Source organism: Etheostoma cragini, chromosome 23 (assembly GCF_013103735.1).
Source record: "Etheostoma cragini isolate CJK2018 chromosome 23, CSU_Ecrag_1.0, whole genome shotgun sequence".
Taxonomy (NCBI): Eukaryota; Metazoa; Chordata; class Actinopteri; order Perciformes; family Percidae; genus Etheostoma; species Etheostoma cragini.
In genome coordinates, this window is record NC_048429.1 from 10,362,784 (window position 1) to 10,385,511 (window position 22,728).

Here is a 22,728-nt window from a genome sequence, read left to right on the forward strand (position 1 = left end):
AGACAACAGTTTGGGGTCCCCTGCTGGAGCTGCTGCCCCCGCGACCCGATACCGGATAAGCGGTCAAAGATGGATGGATGGACAGACAACAGTAGACACATATACCAAGAGGAACACACAGGTACATGGGTGAGTAAAAGAGGAAGAACCCGTACAAATATTTAGCCAGGAAATCATGATGTAGAAAAGCAACAGCCTATGTCACTTATAGTAGGCAAATTAGGAATGTGGATAATTCAGAAAAATGCTTCATTGTGGATGCATACGCAGCTAGAAAGGAATACAATGGTCAGTCTTTGCTAACTGAAAACTTGAAAAATCACAATATGAAGCAAAAAATGAGATTGGAAATAGAAGCATACAGATTCTTTCCTCTTCCAAAAGGCTGTATCAGGGAGGTATTCAGGGAAGCAACTGCATTCACACAACACTGCATATGTAGACGAAGGCATGTTTGAGATTTGCTTCTGGGAATGAAAGCATTATCTGAGATAGAAGTGCTGACAGAGTCAAATTAGCTTTGAAAGTCAAGTTTAAAGCAACATTAATGAAGCAAGTCCAATGCTTGTACATCTGTTTTTGAGCTCTTTTCTACCTTCTTTGATTTGTTTTATGATTAATGAAACTTCCATAGTGGGTGTCCTCTTGTGTTAGTATGATTGAGAGAAATGGTACATTTTTCAGCTTTCTCTGGATTGTGTCTTGTAACGGTGCCTTTGCTGGCAGTGGAAATGGACCAACTCTGAGCATTCAAACAACTGAGCTCTCAGAAACTGGAAAGATCTGGATTTTTGATTTGTTTTCTGTCATCAAGCAAAAACATTTTTTTTTGGAACAGATACGATAATTTCTGAAATAATCTAAACCAGTGAGCGACAGACATACTGCAAAAAGATGCATCCGACTAACTCATTAAACTTCAAACTATACATAGGAAATCAATATGATTTGGTGCAGGAATTTGTGAAATTGCCAGACACATTTTTCTTGTTTCAAAAAAGTGTTTTGTTTCTTCTCAAAGGAAACACTGACCGCATCATCGAAATCAGCACTTGTGCTCTCTCTTGGGCCTGTGGGAGCCTGGTTTTTAGACTGGACAAGGCTGTAAGCATTAGCTAAAGTTATGGAGTATACATTTCCCAGGGTGTTGTTTGATAGGAAGGCATACAACACAATATTGCATCATCACTGCATATATCATAACCTATATGTTATGGGGGAATAGCTGATTACGCCCTGTGTTTATACATTATGTGCATACATCATCTGAAACATAACACAGCTATGAGCTCCTGCAATTGTGTGTGTAGGAAAGAGTTGGTACACCAGAGAGACTGTCCATGTGTGGAACATGTGTTTCTCATTGGGTGTCATTGAGTTTCATTCGCCTATCTGAGCCAGGTTCTCACCTCTAAAGCCCCTAGCTTTGTGTTTAAAGGGAGATATGAGACAGGTTTGAAAAATAGATTGTTCTAATGTTACAGATGCAAAGAGGAGAACTGTAATGCCTCTGACCACTGAATGAATGACAGGGAATAGGGGTGTTGGAAGAGTGCCCATTAGTTTTTGACCACCCAGTGTAGTTTTTTTGACTTGGAAGTGTTGATACTCTGATATCTGTAACTTACAGCTGGCAGCGGGTTAAATCAGCACAAAGTTTGGAAACAGCTAGCCTGGCTATGTCCGAAGATAACCTCACCGCTTCAGTTAACTAACTATTATGTTACATCCTGTTTGATTAATCTGTAGCTGACTAAAACCAAATAACACAGAATTTTATAGGGATTGGAGCCCAGCTAACTATTTCTCCCTGTGTCTTGTCCTTATGCTAAGCTAAGCTAACTAGCTCTAGCTTCACATTTACGGTACAGACATGAAACTGGTATCGATTTTTTTCGTCCATCTCTCTACAAAGCAGACAATGGGCTAAGTGAGTTTCCCAAAATGTCAAGCCAAGTCAAAAGGAAGTTCATGCTACAAACCATATGGCATACCGTGTGCCATTTCAAAAGGATCTACTGATAGTCTAGTTCCTTGACTCGCAAGTCTTTAATGTACACCATTATAATACTGTGGGTATTATAATGTACTGTGGATACTGGATTGTTTTAAAAGGCAGTTTGGAATTGAACACTTAATCTGCAAGAGATGACAGAGTCCCCTGGGACACCTCAGTTAGGGAACCTTTAAAGAGTTCTCAAATAAAGTATTTTGCTAATATTTTATCTGTCTTTGACGTGCTGCAGTCTAGGGACTGTAGGGAGGGTTTGACGTACTGTTTGGCTGCAGTTGAAACAACGGCAAGATAATTCATTTCTGGACTGTGAAAGACATTTGTTCTCCCTGGCCTCCCAAGGCGGGAGTTCAATCTTAAGTCTTTTTTCTCCTCTCTTTTTCTTTACTTTCCTCTCTATGTTCCTAATTTCCTTACTCTCCTTCACCCTCCTTCCAATCCCCTGTCTTGCCCTTGGCTGACATATCCCCTGGATTTTGTGTGTGTGTCTGTGTGTGTGTGTGTGTTTTCCTGTGTGAGACATTCCTCAGTATGGTCCAGGAGCTACATGCTGTCACACACTTCCTCCCTAAGGCCAGAGCCCTGAGGAGAAGGGAGGGGGAAGAAGAGGGAGGTTGGCTCACAACTTGAAAATACTTTTGAAAAATGCGTACAGGCAGGTGAAACCTCATGCATACAGTATGCATATAACGCAAGCAAATTCAACAATAGCCTCCAGTGAGCATGAGTGTTTGAAGATTGTTGATGTGATAGCATGCACAGTTGTTGGTTAAGGTTACTTCCTCTATTAGACTGAAACATACCATTGAGGCCCCCCTGTCATTCTATCTACTAGGTGTGCATGTATGTGTGTTTTCAACTTGCCTTAATGCCTGATGCTGTTTGCTTTTGAGCTTGCCTCACTAACTGTCAAACCAAAAGGTTCATTTGTTTACCCCCCTCCACACACACACTCACACACAAACAAACAAACAAACAAACACACACACACACACACACACACACACGTGAATCTAGTGTTTACTTACTCCTTCTTGTTTTGAGACAAATTAATGACATATCTATCACAGATGCGTATCAGCTCCTCATAGCTCACATCCTGCACTTTTTTAATCTACTTAGAGCTTTGCTAAACTATAATATTTTAATGAATACATTTTATCATATTCAACTGGCCCAGTTAACAGTGCTATGGAAATCTTCATCACCTCAGTAAATAATGTGTTGGTAACAACAGGGTTAGGGTATCCACAACCCTTTCCCTTTACATCCATTTAAATTGTGCTCATTTGTTTTACTGCTTTGGAGAGTTAATTATATATGGTGGCCTTTGGGTCTGCAGAGGCTTAAATATTAGGCAATGTCATATAGGAGAGGTTTAGTATTAACTAAGTGAGGTTATCACTTTAAGATCTATAGACAGAGAAGCAGTCGATTGAGCCTTTATATGGTCAGGCAACAGCGAGCACAAGTGTATTAATATTGCCGGCAGTGTCAAGACTACTAGAATTTTAAATTACAATAGACATGAAGATGGTATAATGATTCATACATGATGAAATCTGAAATAGTTGTTGCAATTGATATTGGACAGCCCAATGTGGATTTCTTGTGTGATTATTTGCATCTCTGATAATAAATGTACTTTCTTTAACTCGTTATTAAAGTGAAAGTTATTTATCAACTCTTAGGATTTGTTTTAAAATGATCCCTATAAATACTGCATGTTGCTTGGTCTATCAGCATTGAAGTTAACTGACACTGCTAATAAAGCAAAACCTCGCTGATAAAAAATTTAAATTAGAGCTTCTCTGACCCACTGTGGGGATCCTAAATTTTGAGTTAAAGGATGACCAACGCTGCAGAGTTTGGGATTTCACTGCACAACCCTGACAAGCGAAACTCCTCTTCAGGGACACCATCCATCCAGTGTTACATAGGGGATGTGGACAAGGTTGCTCTGTAGGCCAAACATTAGTTTAAGTGTGTACCTTATTTTCATTATATCATAGTTGTTTGAGTTAAGGTTCTATTTGACACGTATGCAACATTTACAACTTTTCTTAAAAGGACTGCCATTACATCCTTGTTAAGTCAAGTGTGGGTCTCTTGCCAAGTAGAGACTGGCATGTCCAGTAATTGTGTTTAGAAGTGGGGATGCATCAGGAACACACAGGCCGTGATGTGGCTGCTTCCATTAACTTGAGTTGAGCTTAACGACCACCCAACCTAATATGGTCAAAGACTCGAGAGTTAAACAGCCAGGCTCTCAGGAGTTCTAGTGCCTGACAAAGTGCTCAGGTATGCTAGCCATGGTGGCTTAACTGCTGGAGGTCCTTGGTTGGTTGGAGGTAGCATTCCGGATATGATGTGCTTAGCCTAATTAGGGCAGTTTGAGAGGTATCACCATAGGAGTTATTTTGCGTGTGTGTGTGTGTATGTGTGGCGAAACTAAATGTGCCTTGAGCAATGAACAGCACATCCACCTAATGGGATTAACATTTAACCAGTGCACTCACTCGCTGTCACACACCTGTCTGAAAAAACACCAGAGTCAGGAAACTGTGTGTGCCTGTATGGGTGTATGGGTGTGTGTGTGTGTGTGTGTGTGAGAGTGTCCCTGTAGGGGGGAAAGGACTGTTGATTTACTTCATTCAACAATTACCACTCAGAGGTGGCAGGAATTCCAGAAATGAGGAAATATTGTGTTCCACTCAGAGTTTTTCTTCTCATAAAATATCTGAATTAGTTGCATTAGTTGGCTAAGCCTCTCTTGTGTCTTACCACATCTCACCCTTGAAGGTCCACATGTCATTCTGAGTTGTGTATTCCTCTTTAAAATGATTGTGATGTTGAGCATGCAGGTAAAGGGTGAGCGGCAGTGCTCACTCACACTTGGACAGGACACTGGGCTGTGAATGTTTTGTTTGGTAAACTAGTGAACTTAGTTTAATATAAAGATTGACATTTTGTGAAATACGCTAACAGTCTTTATTTATTTATTAGCCAAGAGTTAGATGAGGAGATTGATACTACTGTACAGTAAATACTGTATGAAGCTACTGCCAGCAGCCAATAAGCTTAGCATAAAGATGAAATACTAAATGCCCATTTCACAAAAATGAATTCAGAAAAAAAAGTTCCCAACAAAAACAGCCCATGTATATATGTAGTCACGCTCAACGGATGGACAAAATGTGTGAGACACTAGATGTTCCTGCCCTCTCGCTAATTCTCGCTATCAAGGCTTAGCCCCATCACAGTTGTGCTTAGTTTAAAGAAATACAATCAAGCCAAAGCGGTTTTCCCCCTGTCCCAGAATAGATAGGTGATGTGGCCAGACCATGATGCAGCTCTGGCCTATTGTTGTGGAGATAGGTCTTGAGACTATGTATACAACATAATTTGATGAATGAATGACAGGGTCATGCATCCTGTAAATGCTTCCAGTAAGTGTAACCAAACCCCCCTGACTTGAAGGAACTGACACATTTGATGACAGCTCAGTGATAACAATGCACCCCCACCCCCATTCAGCCCATGGCAACGACAGAGATGACACGGGCAGATAGTCTAATGACACGAGAGAAAGACAACATATTACAGGTAGATTAATGTGATGAAGGAGAATGAGCGAGCCAACATTCTGGTCATAGAAATGCAAAAAAAGGTTTGTAGACTTATTCTAAAAAACGTTATTTTGCTTTTATCTGCAGGAGAAAGAAGCTTCGTCCTGAGTTTGTTTTTAGTGAGTCAGTCAGTGGATGATTCAGACGACATTCCTGTTCCCTATCTCCTCCAGATGATGTTTTGGGGATGACCGGACCATTACGAAACGCAGCCCGGATTCCCACACATTGATTGACAGTTTTCCTTTAGGGCCTAATCTGGATCCACTTACCTCCTTCTCACAAAGGGGGTTGGAGGTTTTGGAGCTGGGTTATACAAGGTCACAGAGAGTAGGGGCCCGGTGGGTCGCGACCAGAAAAGGAAAAACGTTTTTTTTTTGTACACATTGCTTGTTGATCCCTAACTATTTTAGCCAGCTAGTAGTTTTACCAAATTTTGTCCAAAACTTCTAGTGCCTAACTAACAGCCTCTCTGGATTCACAACTTTTGGTTTGTGGCTATTTGTAGTTGTCCCAGCTGATCGTTATCTCTTCCGTCACAGAAATGCATCAGTCAGGTTAACTAACTGTGTGTGTGCGTATCCAGTGTTTCTGATCACCTTTCAAGTCACTCATATCCCACATGTTTTTGTTTTCCTTTCAATGCCTTTGGATACACTGGACCCAGTTAACAAACCCACTGTTAAATTCATCACCAAACATAAGCTGAGAAGCAAAATCATAACTTTATTTTCCCATTACAACAAATGTGCCAAATATCAGGCCACTGCATGAAAGATGAGCCTGGTGTAGTAGAGATTAGATACCCAGTTTACTGTCTCCAACTACCAGATTTGCTGATAGGAAGATAGCCTCTTCACGCAGCAGTTTGCCAGTCATTGCCCATGACATCCAAGCTGCCGTCACAAAGCATGCAGTCCCAAATCCATCTGGATGGTTTTTAAAGCAGCGTTCCATAAAGAATAAAGAAGAAGGGGGAAAGGACAGAGATAAAAGACAGGATCAAAGATGTACAACGTGCTGTGCCTGCCTTTGACACATTCATCAACCGTGCTGTGTTTCCACACACCAGAAGGTGACAGGGACAGGATTTACTGACCCAGAGGCCCCTTTTGTGCTCTCCACGCTGTACTGATCCTCACTTCCTCTCTGGCTGCATGTGTAGGCCTATAGGCTTACCTTTTTATACCCCTCTCCCTCTCCTCTATGTCTGCTGTAAATAGGCTTAATGTTACAGATGTCTATGTGCGAGCACAAAGAGCCGAGGGGAAGCACAGAGGCTGGCTCTATTCTGCGTCAAGGCCAGGAGAACAGGTGGAAAGAGAGCAATCGGGACACAGACGATGATCGGATTTACTATTAATAAGTTCTGCAGCTACATGTGTGTGTGTGTGTGTGTGTGTGTGTGTGTGTGTGTGTGTGTGTGTGTGTGTGTGTGTGTGTGTTGCTATGCACAACAGGTGAAATAAGTGGTGAGAGTAGCAGCTCAGTGAAATAGACAATAACAGAACGGTTTAAAAGGGATATATGGATTTATTTTGTTTACTTCTTTGCTCATTTTTCAAGGCACCAATGAAACGTTTGTTCACATCTGATGCCAGTGTAAGCCACACCACTGCTTGCTTTCAGTACATTGGCCATCTATGAATTGCAGTTTATTCTGCTGCTACGCTCATTGACTAAAATGGTACATGTAAATGTTGGTTGTAAATCAAGCTGTCAGATGCTTTCAGAGCAGCAGCCAGCAGGGCGTCCGTGGGTCCCTCGCTGTGTGGGCTGACTGACTGGCTGGCAGGGACAATAAGCCATACTGTTTGACCTGCTCTGCGTGTCCCACTGCCAGGCTCACAGACATTCAAACAGCTCTCTTCACTCCCCTGACTCCACGCCTGACACTGAAAATTCAATCCAAACGCAACAGTCCACAAATCAGGATCTGCTGCCTTTAAAACTCTTTATTACTTGATGTTGTTCCATGTCTGTGTCCGAACGAGTTACCTTTTTGACAACCATGACCTTATGTAGTGTAATGAGTGAGGTTTAGTTTGTTCTGTGTTGGCATGAGTCACTTTTTACATTAAATTTAACTAGCCTAACAATAGGACATGTGTTTTCTCATTGGTTCCTCTCATGACCATGGTTACTTTAGTAGATCAAAAACATATAATGTTACCACAAGTTATCATTATATTTTAGTATAGTGTGACTCCAGGGTTGTCTTGCTCTACTAATTGAGTTCAACTGGCCTCAGGGAGTGTGACAGTGACTCCATGCATTTTTTTTAAATTTAATTTCATTATTGTGAAACTATTCTATTTTCTTTTGTGCTTTAATGTACTATTTTGTCTCATACAGCGACACAGTCCCGCCAGAGCTGCCCAGTGCAACCACATCCTATAGCCTACTGACCCCTGGAGCAATGAGGGGTTAAGCATCCTCACCGACAACAATGACTGACACTCCCTTTCCAAGAAAGCAGCAGGCTTCAAATAATAGAGCCACTTCTATATAATTCAAATACTGTGTATTTCATGGTTTCACATATCGGCTAAGGCTTGGTGTAACACATGTACAGTACATAATACCTCCACACGGGACATGTGAAATGTTGGTTTAGAGTTTCAGGGGGCTACTGTGTGGTACATGCATTTCATGATGTAATAGTAAATCTGCAAATTTGTTTACGGTTCTTGTGACTTTTGGATTCAGTCCATCCAATAAAGCATTCCTTGTAAAATTACTGTGTATAATTTATGAAGAGGAGCTGAACCCAGTGGACATTAGATTATATAATTGCTGCTGTTTACATATGTCTCTACGGTAGTAACTAATGAGATTACATTGACGTCATTATGGTTTAATGGTATTTTAACATATTAAAATAAGAACCTCGTCTTTCTGAACAAAAATGTCTTGATATATGCTTCCAAAACAAATCCATAAAGCCATGGTTTGGATGTTTACAGTATGCTGTGTGCCTGTGTGAGAGGAAGGCGTGAGTGTGCTGAGAAGGGAAAGAGAAAGGGAGGGGGGGGGGGGTCATGTTTAAGCCAATAGGCGCAGAGCACCGCTAATGTATTTTCTCGACGCTTTTAACTTGGTGCCAGAGCTGCGCAGCGCGTTGCCCTCGCCGAGCGTCTTCTCTCTCCCTCTCTTTCCATGATCATGCACTGAAAGACTACATCCATTGAGCTGATTTAGGACTCGAAACGGTAGGAGTTGTGTTTGTTGGTTGTAGTCAGCCCGGATGCCTCCACAGTCGTAATTCTATTCTGATAAACGGAATATTCAAACCCGGACCCGGACCAAGTTGTTGTTTCTGAGGTGAGTGTCAAGTTATGGCAAAAACTATTCAGTTTAAGGTATTATTTTCTAATAGTTGCTATCTTTCTGTTTAAGTGCACATAGGTGTGTGTGAGTGTAGAATTATTTGTGAGCATACACAAATGTGCAAGTCAACTCTAGAGAGTCTTAGAAATCCTCATGTAGCAACAACATTTATGGGATGGAAATGATTTGTCCCTCCATTACTTCGTGGTCAGATGCACCAAAGCGAGAATTAAAAAGTGTTAGTTGAGGCTCTGTAGCACATTTCTCCTGAAGGAGGAGAGAAGTGAGAGAAAAGTGAAACTGTTCCTGAGTCTGGGGGCATTTTACCTTGGAAAGTGTGTGTGCGTAAAGACGCACTAAATGGAGGATTGCATTTTGGTTTCCAGATGTGTGGACTCAGCTGTTGCTTGTCACTCAGGTGGTCTCTATCTACTTTTTTCCCCTGTCTTCACGAGCCTTTTCATGCAGCTCTTCAGAATCTTCAGAATCACATCAGTGTTGACAAAGAAACATTAAAAAAGGAAGCCAAACACCACTTTAGCCAAATCTAACAACTGACCAAGGAAGGCTTTTTCAAATGTCTAATCATACTTTAGACTTAAATCTATTTATTAACAGGTGTAACATATTTGGAGAGTTAGCCTTAGTCTATCTAGGTACGCGTACAACGGAATTGATTCTCTCCATGTGACTTCAGTCTTGCACTGAGATACTGGCTTGTCTCAGTTGCATAAAAGTGTATTTAAAGAGCATAATGAAACAGGTTCAAATACTGAATATGAGTCCTATGAAAGAATGTCTTTTCAGTGATGTGTGATTTGTTTGGAAGCCAGTGGTGGCACCTAGTGGTGGGTGAGATCTGTAAAGATGCTGCAGTGAGAGCACTAGGCCATTGGCTCTCCTGAGTGTTAAAACTTGAAGAAAGCATGTTTCAATAAATTTAAAATCTTTATACATAGGATATTTGGAAGTAGCCCCTTGCAGTGCTCTGCCCTGTTGTGTGTCCATGCAGGCTTGGTTGCTGTAATTAAATGGCAAGCTGCTGCTGCGTGGTTCACTGATCCAAGATGAGAGAGCAGCCGAGGATCAGGTGACTGAGGTGTATTCCCCCTCTGTGGGAGGCCAGTCATCCAGACTATGCTACACTTTGCGGGGGGTATACACTCTGCAATACTAAGCCTTTGTTAATGAGTATGTATCTGTGTGCGTCCTTGTCTGTGTGTGGTACTGGGTGCACAGCATCCGCACGTCTATTACTTTGAATGCTTGTGTGCACACATGCATGTGTGTGTTTCTGTGTGTCTGCAAGTTTGTCCCTGCTTGTGTGTGTGTGTGTGTGTGTGTGTGTGTGTGTGTGTGTGTGTGTGTGTGTGTGTGTGCAAGAGAGAGAGAGAGAGAGAGAGAGAGAGAGAGAGAGAGAGAGAGATGGGTGTTTGGACCCAGGAGTTAAGCTGCTGTTAATTGGTCAGCCATTTGAAACACATGGAAGAGTCAAGTCAAGCAGTAGCTGAGATGATCACTATGGCTTGACTACTGCCTGCTATGGGACATAGCATTGATTCTAGGCTTTTAATAAATCCTGAACAAGGTCTTTTGTCTCTTAATATTTCAATTAATTATGGTACCATCCACAGTAAATTGTATGCAGCAGTAGAATTTGTTTAAAGAAACGTTTTTTGTGAAATACATTTATCGGCTTTTCTGTTTATGAACTAAATGTGTAGCTCTAGCCAGCAGCCGGTTAGCTTAGCTTGACTACTGGAATGGGGTAAACAGCTAGCCTGGATCTATTCAATGGTTTGAAAGCTCACTAAGTAAATCTAATCTAAATACAAGTCTGGAATCTTGTCACTAGCCAGCCGAGAAATACTTGTTTTTTGACTTTGGTTTTTGTACGAGCCAAACGAGACATGACTTGTTAGTAAGTGAGATTAAGAGGTGCTGGTAGGCAGGTTTAGTTAGCTTTTGATAGAACCAGGTTAGCTAACTAGGCTAAGCTAGCTGCTGGCTGTAGCCTCATATTTACTATACATACATGAGAGTGATAAATCAATCTTCTTGTCTAACTCTGGTCAAAAAACTAATAAGACTACTTCCCACAAGTCAACTGAAGTAGAGGCGTTTTTCTCCTTCATGGGGAAGTTTGGTAGAGGATTTTTGCTACAAACCAATTAGAGCCGGAGTGAAAAGGTTGATTTTGTTTAAACATGTCAGAGCAAGGAGCTCTGGCTGAGAAGGATGTGATTCAGAGGGGAGGATGTGAAGCAGTTCTTAAGGACGAAGACCTTTGAGATTTCAATGAAAGACAGCCTGGACATTTACCATCATACAATTATGAGCCTAGCGTTGGCAGTGGATGGATCATGAATGCATCCTTGACCTTTATGCTGCATTGCTTTTTTGAAGCTCCTGCTGACTTCTTGTTTATGGACAAATTTCTAAATTGACAAACTCGTTTTCAGAGCAATGTCTCTCGATTAGAGTGTTCATCCAACACAGTTCTTCATTTTCTCATATGCAACCCAGATTCTCATTCTCCAGTGGGGTTTGAGTGCCAGAGAGGAAATCCAGCCTGGAGATTGTTTTGATATTGTTGGACACTCTCCTGGAAAACCTTTTTGCTCCACAACCAAGGGTGTTCTGGTTTTAGAGCCATTGGCTCCTGTGCTGAACCACCTCATCTGATCACAGCAGCAAAGTAAAGTACAGCTGTTTGAAGAGCTCAAAATTCACCTTTTTGTTTTAGTTTGAAGCTGAAGAGAATTGTCACCATTGCAATGTTCTACCAAAGCAAGTTCCTTCCCTAGACCATTTAGCAAAGACACAGTTGCTGCATCCGGAACTTAGTGGTTGTCTAAGACAATTGTGATTGGCTTAAAGAAATGCAAGCCAGAGTGTTTTTTCCCAGCTATTCCAGAATGTATATGTGATGTAGCCAGACCTTACTCCACAACACTTTGCACTGTGGAGACTAGCTGCTAGCTGACTCTGGTTCAGGGGGGGCATGCATCAATAAAAACATGAATGTCATGTGTGTGTGTGACTGTCTGTTTGTGTGTGTGTGTGTGTGTGTGTGTGTGTATCCATAAAAAAGACCTTCATCTATTAATAAGTCAACACTGTTCTGTCTGTGCACCTCTGTCAGCCTAATACCTCAGACCAACATACGTACACACAGGCAAGATTGTGCTGTCATACTGGAATTAATCACGTGTGGGGTTGGGTAAATCGTTTCAAACCTCAGAAAACACTCTCTCTCTCTCTCATATACACACACACAAATACACACACACACTTACGCACACTCACACATGCACGCTTGCCAAGCAACCATCCCCTGTAGTCCTGTGTGTGACGTGCCAAACACTGAAGGACCAATCAATGAACAGGAGAAACAGTGTACAATGAAATACAGACATTTCTTGGAAGACAGAGATTAAACAAGTCTTAAAGTGATATTCTGAGTGTTGCATGGGAACCAACCCAGTTATACCAGTTATCAGCAGCATTATCACTGGTGCAGTGGGAAATTGCATACAAATAGTGCTGGGAAAAACCTTGGCCAAGCAAAACTGCCAAACAATCCCTGGTCACAACATTTATTCACAATTTATAGACTAAACGATTAATCAAGAGATCAGTGGCAAATGCAAATAAATTAGTTGCAGCCCAATATGTCTTTTCACATATAATGTAAATGTCTGTTCAGGTTCAGTTTCTGTTAAGTTTTTCATGTTTGTGTGTTGTTCATGTTAAGTAAATCTTGTTCTCTAAATGGTAAAAGAGAAGCTAATATTGTGTATGTATATTGGGCTTGAGTAGCTATAAATCATGGCTTTGTTGATGGAGGTGAAGGGTGCGGTGTGTAAATGTGTATGTGGGGGCTTGGATGGCTGTCCTTGATATACGAGCACTAATCGTGATCCTTGTGCTCATCTAGTGGTTACAGACCAAACCCTTCAGGCCACATTGGCTCCGCAAGCCTGGTATTATGGTCAGCTTGTGGCGAGGAAAAGTAATCCAGGGCTGAGAAGAATATCAGACACTGAGTAATGGACTCTGAGAGGGAGTTGCACTGTGTTAAAACTTGCAGCGGAGCTGAAATAGAGTTGCCCGCAGCACTTGCTAAGCAATGCAACACTAAAGTGTTGTCCTGACTCGTGCCTGTGAGTGAGAGTCGATTTGGCACCACCTTAATTACCCATACACACAGCTCTATTTGATGATGATTAAAGCCACTCACACACACACAAACACGCACGCACGCACACACACACACACACCTGCCCAGACACTACCAGTCGCCAGTCACAGTGGTTATGGAGACATTAAAGGTGATGATTATTAGATGATAATAATTAAAAGGCTTTAAAGCTTGAGTAAAAGGAAAACAGTATAGATAGAAGCAAGGTCTTGTATAGGAAGACGAGATTGCTGCGCAACAACCACGTAATTATTCCTCGTCAAATGACCACCCTGAGGCAGAACACAAATGATAGCTTCCAGTTTTGTTTTTGATTGGTAGAAAACATAAAAGGTCTCCATAACACACTCTGTTTTGTGTGGTGCTACATCACTCACATTATTGCTGTTGTGATGTGAAAACCTCCTGATTCCTATTTTGGAGATCGTGTTTCACAGTTTGATGTTTGGTGGTTTCATCTTTTCAGATCAGATGAAGGGCCATCCATTCTAAATCCATCTGAAAATGTTAAAAATGTATCACCACAAGACCAAAGACAACCCCGCTGTTGTTAGTGAAAAGCTGACATTTTGGAGATTAATGGTTTTCAGGTAACAGTGATGCTGTGAGCTGAGTAAGTATGATCAAAACATGGTTGTGTTACATCAATACAGTTTAACTGTTTGCCTTATGCCAAGAACATGTTTTGAAATTGTCTTAAAATGTAAGTGACATACTTACTCTTTTTGGCATTAAAATAAATGTAAATTATGTATAACAGATACAGAAAGCTATTTTTGAGGTGTTATTGGCTATAAATAGCTGTAGGCTACTCAAAGGACAGAACCAGCTCAAAAACGACATATTCATAATTGTTCACAAATATGGGACCAACAGAAAAACCTTTTATTCCTGATTCTGGGATTAAATTCTGGGTGAATCAGAAAAACATGACTTGGCTCCATCCTTCCCCCATGTACTGGACAGTGTGTTCTTGAGGTGAATGTCTCGACTTAGGTCTAATAAGGGACACTTTTCTTCCTCTTACCACCAATCTTCCAATATGCATGAAGCTTCAGATGGCACAAGATGTTATCAAGAGTATAACTCATGTTTTTTCCAGGGACTAATTATCGTCAGTCTGCTTTAATAAACACAAGCAGATGAGGTAGAGAAAATGTATGACAAATGTAAGTTATACAATTTCAGGAAGACATGCACGTTTTGCTAACATTCGGCTGTTGGGTGGTCGTCTGTCTCTGTAGAAGTCTGTAGGGACATGCCCTATCTATCACTTTATCTTCATCTTGCCTCACACCATCCCAAAGGAATACCAGCCTTTTAATTCACCCAAAGGGGAAAAGGCTCCATCCAATCTGATGCCACTCAGAGTCAGGAAATGGCCTGTTTGGGGTAACTACTGTGCAAGTGAGGGTGGAGGAAATTACAGGATTCAAATTCGTCAAAAGCTGCACACTGTGCTTTTGCTTGAGTCTTGCTTTCAGTACAAAATGGTCATAACAACTGCTTTTGATAATATTATTTTAAATAGAAATTGATGAAATTACAATGTGTTATTTAAAAGGAGTCAATCTTGGTGACAAACCAGTAAAGGTAACGACTCTAGTTACTCAACTCTACGCAGCATTTTGACGTCTTTGAGCTCTTGGTTTTGATTTTCTGGCTTGCAACTTTACTATTTTGGTTCACTCTGACACCTCTCATAGTCAGCAGGCAGCTGTTTTGAAAAAAACAAAGCTTTGAAAACTCACTCTAAGCACCAAACTAGCTGAAGATCATAGTAGAGCATTTGGCAGCTAACGAGCTAAATATATTCATCAGGAGACGGTGAAGACCAAAAACAGAGCTAAAAGCAGAGTGACTATTGAACAGATGGCCAAAAGATACAAATGAATGCTAATGTGGCTCTGTATCATGTGTCAAATAGGCAACTGCATGCTGACATGTTCATCATATTTATCTATCCCTAACATAAGAGGTAATAATACATCAGATTTGTGATTACAGCTTCTTTCCCTTGCCCCCGGGTGTCCAAAAAATCCGTTACTTCAGGTTTCAAATTAAATTTGTGTATCAACAAACCATGCCCGACATTTTAGATGGTACATAAGCCTCAAAGGAAAGCCTGCAATTCCTTATAAGAGGTACCCTGTCTTCTTATATAACCTCTCCTCCCAATAACTGGCCCCAGACTGCCTTTGTGCTCTGTGGCAAGTAATCAAACAGAAGTGTACCCTTCAGCGAGGACAATTTCATCTCCAAGAGAGGGGGAATGTAACAGATATTTACCCGTAGTGGTTAGCTGATGAAAGCTCGGGGCTTTCCAAATGTTCGTTGCTAAACCAATACAAACAGTGATTTGACAGTCTGGGTTTCAGTGCTGTAAGATCCATCCCTTCCTTTTCTTCCTGAGAAAGAGTGCTCAAATTGCCACTTGCATTAATGAGGTAATACATAAATGTCTTTTGTGTTTACACTAATGACCTAAAACACCAGACAGTAAAGTGGGTGCTAATGCGTTCATTATCTCTAACCAGCCACCCCTGAAATCCAACATGTGCACATTTATGTATCTGAGCTCATTTGCTTATTTCCATACATTTTTATTTAATGAATTATTTAAAAATATCTGTTAGTGTGTGTGGCTGAGTGTGTGAACAGGTTCCGTTCAGAGAAAGCTCTCAAGAATGCCCCTCAGGGCCTTTCCGACATCTGGTTGTGGATGGACAGCTTATATCTCCAAGTAATATGTCCAGTTAAGCCCCTGGGAGCTGCCGCTGTGCACATCATTACAGCCCTCCTCCGGCTTTGCTTGGAACTCTGCTGAAACCCTATCGTTTGGTTTAGAGGGGTACAAATATGTTGTATATCCTTTTATACTACTTCCTCCCCGGTCCATATGTTGCAGATTAGTCTTCAGTGTGTGTTTAGAGAGCTGAGCCTGTCGCTGAGCAGGAAAGATAGTAAACCCAGAAGGTTTTTGTCAGAACTGTCAGGTAGGTCTGAATTAACAGAGAGGCCAACTGAGGATATGGCTGGCTGAGAGGAAAGAGAAGGGGGGAGGTTGGAGGAGAGAGAGACAGCTAGAGGGTAAGACAGGTTCCAAAATGACACAGCGAGCCCACCAAACGGTTTGTCTGTTTACCCATGAACCTCAGGCCCGCTACTTGAGGCTCAGTGTGGAATGCCAACAGCGGCTGCCTGGCCAAATTCAACCACAGTCCCCAAGATGGGTGGGGGCAAACACTCCGCAAAACAGCCAGTGTGTTACTGAGTTTATTTAAGCACAGAGCTCAAAGTGACCTTCATATAACACATAGCCTCGATATCTGTCAACCTCTTGGCATCCAAACCCACCACCAAAATGTTACCGTGCTGAGCTAAGCTGGTGTCACTCAGCTGTTTTGTTATCTCTCCTTTTCGCTGGCTCAGTAACCCAAATAAAGCTAAACAAAAGTGCCTTGGGAATCCGCTATTGGAACTAGAGGCTATATGGTTTCACACACACACACACACACCCTTCTCCGACACTATGCTGCCTTGAGAACTATGCCAGTCCATGTGGGCCAAACTGCAGACACAGTGTGACAAAGTGCCTGGGGCTGCAAACTTGGTCAAACCCGCCGTTCCCATCTCTTGTTGTGCTTCCGATGCTAAATTATGGGAAAGTGAGGATATTGTGTGTGTGTGTGTGTGTGTCTTTGTCTGTTCCGCTTGACTGATGTGCCGTCCCTTCAGGGTCCTGTCATTAAGCCTCTGTGTACACAACCCCAATCCCTGGCCTACATCTATCTCTTATGCTAAATTCATGTGGGATTTGCATTCACACACAACACACACACACACACACACACACATACACACAAACACACACACACACACACACACACACAGCTTTCCCATACTAAATGTGATGCAAGGCTGCTGCTTGTCTTGCATGATATGTCATCAGATGTAGCTGTTTTTACATTAGCTTTTCTCTCTTCTTTTTTTATGGATTTGTTTTTCACAAGCAATGCTTCCATCTAGTTTGAGTGGCACAGCTCATTATAAGCCCTGTTTCTTTTGGCTGAAGTGTGACACACTATAAATCAGTTAGATGGGTATCTAGATGGACCTGATAGAGAGACTGCACGTAATGACAACAACAGTGCTGCATCATTCTCAGTTCAATCAAAGTCTCTTTGAGGTCAGTTAAAAGTTTATTTCTGGTAAGTGCAGCTAGAGTGTGTCACTTTTTTTCTGTTAACAAAAACAAGATGAATTGGCTTCTTATCTTTGATTGTAGTCTGTCTGCCTTACATCTGTGGTGTAATAACAGTTTGGGAGTGTTTCTTTATAGAACAGCTGGAATATTTCAATGCTACAGTTTGTGGGCCTTACATCAGTGTTCCAATCACAAACCCTGTGCTTTCCTTACTTTTCAAGTGAAGCAAAGCTGCAGTTATACAGACATGTTTTCTGTCAACAAGAACAAGACAGTCTGGTTCTTGACATTTTTCATTTCTATCACCAGGCTATAGCTCACCACTGTTCCAGGTATAAATATCTGCCTGTTCTTGCTTTTGTGTATTTTGTATGCGAGGCAATGTGATCGCAGCAGCCTGGGATTTAATTAAGATGCTTCTAACACACACACCCTCCTTTCACAGTGGTAGTTACAGTGACCTCTGGCTTTTGTTTAAAGACAGAATTCATCACTTAACAATATCAAATTAGTGTTGGATGGGAGGCACAAGACATGACATGACATGACAAGTCACACACACGCACACACACACACACACACACACACACACACACACACACACACACACACACACACACACACTACTGTAACGACAGCAGGTTCCTATTGTTTCCCTAATAGGTATTACAGTTTTGTGATAGTGTTTCGCGCTTATATTCCATTTCCTCACTGAAGTGGTAAGAGTGTGTGAAAGTTCGCTCTTATTTAGTGCAAATTCATTGTATTATAAAGGATTCTCACAATGTGACTGTTGGAAGTGAATCTGTTTAATGTAGCTGCCTATTTTAAATCCATTCATTCTTGAGAGCAACCGACAATGAGTTCAAATCTTTGAAAAACATGACCTGGTATTTTGAGAGCTTTGTTTACATGTTTTTGAAATACAGAGAAATATGTTTTACCATCTATTATCATCAGTTGTTTTTCCAAAGTGGATACTGGATATAACCCAGGAGGAGACATTTCTTAGCCTACAGGGACCATCTAGGACTTAAATTCAGTCAGCTTCAGGTAATGACTTGTTTTACGCTGTTTAAGTGAGGTAGACCCTGCCAACTAATAATAACAATAATGAATAACTTACCTATAGACATAAATGGGAGAGGCCTCTGTACTGTTTTTGACAACCCTATTTAGCCCTGAAATAACATAATTCCTAAACATACTCTAATCAGCCTGTGAGTAGTGAAGGGATTTACAGAAAATCCACTTGATCGTCAGAATAATTGGCTACATATGCAGGGATATAGGCAGAACCAAAAGCACAATAAAGATTGAGAGAAACATTCAAGACAGAACAGTAGCTGTATTGAAGCAGCGATTATTTTCATTTGGCAACCGTTTTTTGCAAAATGCGATACTTATTATTTTGGAAGAGAATGAATAGATTTAATAGCCTCTGTTGAATGCATGCTGGTGACTAAAGTTAGCACGAGTTTTCAGCCCCAAAGCAGATAGCTGTAGGGATATTGTGAGATATCACAAACACTCATCCATGGGCAAATGTCTCCTGTCTAGTCAAGGAGTTGACATGTAAACTAAGGGTAAGTTGAAGAGAGAAGCTGAAAATGTGTTTAGTATGTTAGGATCTACAGCTAAATCCCGTCACGTTAAGCAGAGCAGAGAGGTGTTTTGGTTAAAATTCATCAAATTGACAGGAATGTTTAACCTCTCTGCCTTACTCCATCCCTCATGTCTTAATAAAGAAAGACGTAAAACAAGACTACAGGCATGCTAGCGGCTCTGTGAGGTTGTAATGTTAACATCAGCATGCTAACATGCTCACAATGTTAACGTGCTGATGTTTAGCATGTTCACCACTATAGTATAGTGCTTTACTATGCTAACATTTGCTCATTAGGACGAAGCACAAAGTCCAGCTGATGCCCATGGGAATGTCATTAGTTTTGCAGGTATTTGGTTTAGACACAAGTATTAGACACATTTTAATTTTGACCGGCGATCGGAATGTCGGTGCCAAATTTTGGGGTAATACATCCAATAGTTGTTGAGATACAACATCTTATGGTGGCAATAGAGAAAGAGTCAGGGATCACCGAAACCATTAAAAGTTATCATCTGGGCATCAAAAATGTCTGTACAAATTTGAATGTCAATCCATCTAATATATGTTGATATATTTTAGTGTGGGCCAAAGTGGTGGAACGACCCAACAACCAACACTGCACCTAAATAAATCAACATCATCAAAATGGACTCCCTGCTCTGCATTTTACTTGTAAAGTAGAGTTTTGAACAAGAGGAATCCTGAAGCTTCCAAACCCTTTCCCTATAGTTCCCATCACAGTTACTTGACAATTTCTTGCATTTTACAGCACTTTTAAAGCTGCTTCTCTTGTCCCAGAGGTGTGCCGGTAACACCCTGCAGTGGTTGACAAATCTCAGCAGAGGGTTTTGTTACTAGAAACTTAAATCACACTCTTGCCCAAGAGTGTCAAGGAATATTAACACCAAACTGGCAAGACCACTAAGCAGCACTTCGAAAGACCTGATATGCAGGAGCGAGTTGAGCTGGTGGGCCTTGTTAGCAAAGGCTAACGATCCATTTCCTGGTGTGAAAGGCTGCAGAGAGGCGTCTGTCGACATGAATGGGGCTGAATGGGGCATCATAATGGATGTGAATTGAGACGTGGATCGGCGGTCTTTTTTGTGAAGCTGATATGTGTGTGAGCTGTTGTGCTTATGGCCTTTGTTAGTAGAACATTGCTGATTCAAATCAGGTACGGGTGCATTCAGGATACAGGTGTCTTTGTTTTGTAAAGCTACTTGTAGAAACATAAGTCTTGTGGTTGTTGCTGTAGATATAGCAAACTAGTTCATGTGACACAGGGCCATACAGACAACTACAAATGTAAAATATACTTGGATCGAATGCAGTCACAGAGAAATCTTCATCAGAAAAGAAGTTTCACTTTCAGAGTTTGAAATGCTCCAATGGAGATTTGTGTGTCTGGGCTTGTCAGTTTTGGTTCAGTAATATTACCTCTTATATAAGGAACTTTTTCAATATTTTTCTTGCAACTAACACAATGAGTGAGTATTTGAAGAGACAACAGTGTGCACTGGTATCCAGTTTGCACAATCCAATGGCTGTCTTCCTTCTCTATGATGGCAGACTTTTCACCCTGCCTTCGAGTTTGGCCGTTAAGAGCTATAAATATTGTTGCCTTTAGACTTTTCAAGGTGGTGAGGCAGGGGTTTATATCTGCACAATGACCTCCACACTTTTACATTTAACAGTATTTTAGAAGACCTTCAAAGCCTGTTGGTTTTTATTGCTGTACAGGAGAGCTATTTGCACATCAGTACTGGTCTCTATATTTATGATCAACTGTCCTGCAACAAGTTGTGACATGTCATTGTCCTTGTTGATGTTTGTGTTGAACAGAAGGATGTCACCCCTGATATTTGCATTCTAAAAGATCAGTTTAACATCTTCTTGCTTCCTGGGGATGAAACACAATAGTGGTAGTAGTTTCCAGGTGTGAATGACTGTTATAAATGAAAATAAAGAAAAGAGCCTGTCTGCTTCACACAATAAAGGTCAAGAAAAGGCCACATTGCCAGTTGAGTTCTGTTCCAATAGATAGAGGAAATGTGCAGCCAGATTGAGTGAGTAAGCGTGCTGGGTAGGCCAATGTGTGTAAGAATGTGTAGTCTAGACTTGGTCTTGAATTTCAAGAATAGAAAAGGACACTAGATCTTGTCTGAATCCAAAGCTTTTGCAAAGGAAAAAAGGTCTTTGAGAGAATTGATCAAAAGCTTTCTGCCCAAATTACTTCTGACTTTACTGGGCTTAGAATAGATCAATATCTGTGGCCGACAATGACCTTTTAATTAATACTGTATATCAGCCAAAGGTTCTTCTATGAAATCCAATTCAATTTTAGTTTACGTCAGTATGTTTTCCTGTTCTGGAATTGCTGTGGATGGACTTATCGGTCTTAAATAGCTACATGTGGAACATGAAGCTGCTAATCCAGAGATATAGTTTAGATATAATATGAATAACACAGAGCACTCTCCATTAAAAATGTCATATTTAAAGCAGTTGTAGCTATTGGTGAAACTGTGCATTAGTGCACATTCACTATGTCTGAATTGTACGTTTGGATTTGTAAGCGCTTAGATCAAAGGTCACTGCATAAACCCTCCATTTGTTATTTCCTGCTCATCAGCCTCAGACATGTGAATGAGACCAGAGTATCATCCATTCAGCACATGTCTACTGGCTTTGCAGAGTGCTGATACATGACGACCTTTCCTTATAATGACCTTATGAGACCTATTAAACCCCCCCCAGTTTATATTGCGAAGGGAAGGACAGAAGACAGAGGTCTGCACTTAAGTTGTAATCCTACAAATTGAACAGCCAATGACTTCAAAAATAAAGAAAAGCTTTTTCCATTAAGTTTCTTGGCTGTAAAATATAAACAAACTGACACATTCAACACTAACAGTAAGACTCCATTTCAAAGAACTCTAGATACTCTTTGCACTATTGCACCCTCTCCTCTGCTCAGAGAGGAAGCAGGAGACAGATAGGTCAACTGTCCTCTTGTCTTTTTTCAAGGACCATGGATCTTTGGCTGCAAGCCCAGGCCCAGTCTGAAGGGCTGATATCTGCCTATTGTGTGGGATAAAGCTCATCCTCTGACCTGTCCTCTATTCACGGCAGAGCATTCTTAACCCACTCATTGTGTCTGTTTTCATTATCTGAATTAAGTACTTGTCTGTCATAAAAATAGAGCTTTTTCCTCTCTACCCGTCAGCCTGAAAATAGAATTTTGAGAGCTTTTTTTGCAATGCGTATCCAGATAAATATCTCAGGAAACTCAAGGCACAACTTTCGCTGGGTTAAACTCAAAGTGACTTTTGCAGATTGGCGCCAAGACCCTTGGAAAATTTGAGAGCTTTTCTCAAAGGTTCACCCTCTGACTAGACTGCCAAGCTCCTCTCTCTCCTCTCATTCAATGTCAAATATGTGTTGGCATGCCAGGAAAGACGGCTGTGTTGTCGAAACACATAGACAATACCAGCTCTATGCACACAGAGCATCTCATGCTCCGTCTCGGCCTTCTAAGCTAGTTGGCTAACAAAGCCATTTCTCATTTTTAACAGGTATTTTGGCACGTGACAAACAGCCCTGTTGGCCTCTCTGCAAGTCACTTTGTGGGGTTGTCAGGGGAGAGGGTGTCTTTGTCTGCTGGACAATTGAGCAAACTCATTTGTCATTTTTGGCTCTTTAAATGAAGCTGTGGCTGCTTTTCAGCCTTTCACA

At 41.2% G+C, this 22,728-nt stretch overlaps 1 protein-coding gene across 1 annotated transcript in view; it reads left to right on the forward strand.

Annotated features, from left to right (window-relative positions):
- The first annotated feature begins 8,739 nt into the window (after positions 1-8,739).
- The window catches only part of prickle1b (prickle homolog 1b), a 29,289-nt gene continuing 15,300 nt past the window's right edge, over positions 8,740-22,728 (forward strand). Inside the window, exon 1 of the mRNA XM_034862916.1 lies at positions 8,740-8,967. The gene's annotated coding sequence lies outside the window, so the exon portion shown is untranslated. The remainder of the gene's footprint in view (positions 8,968-22,728) is intronic.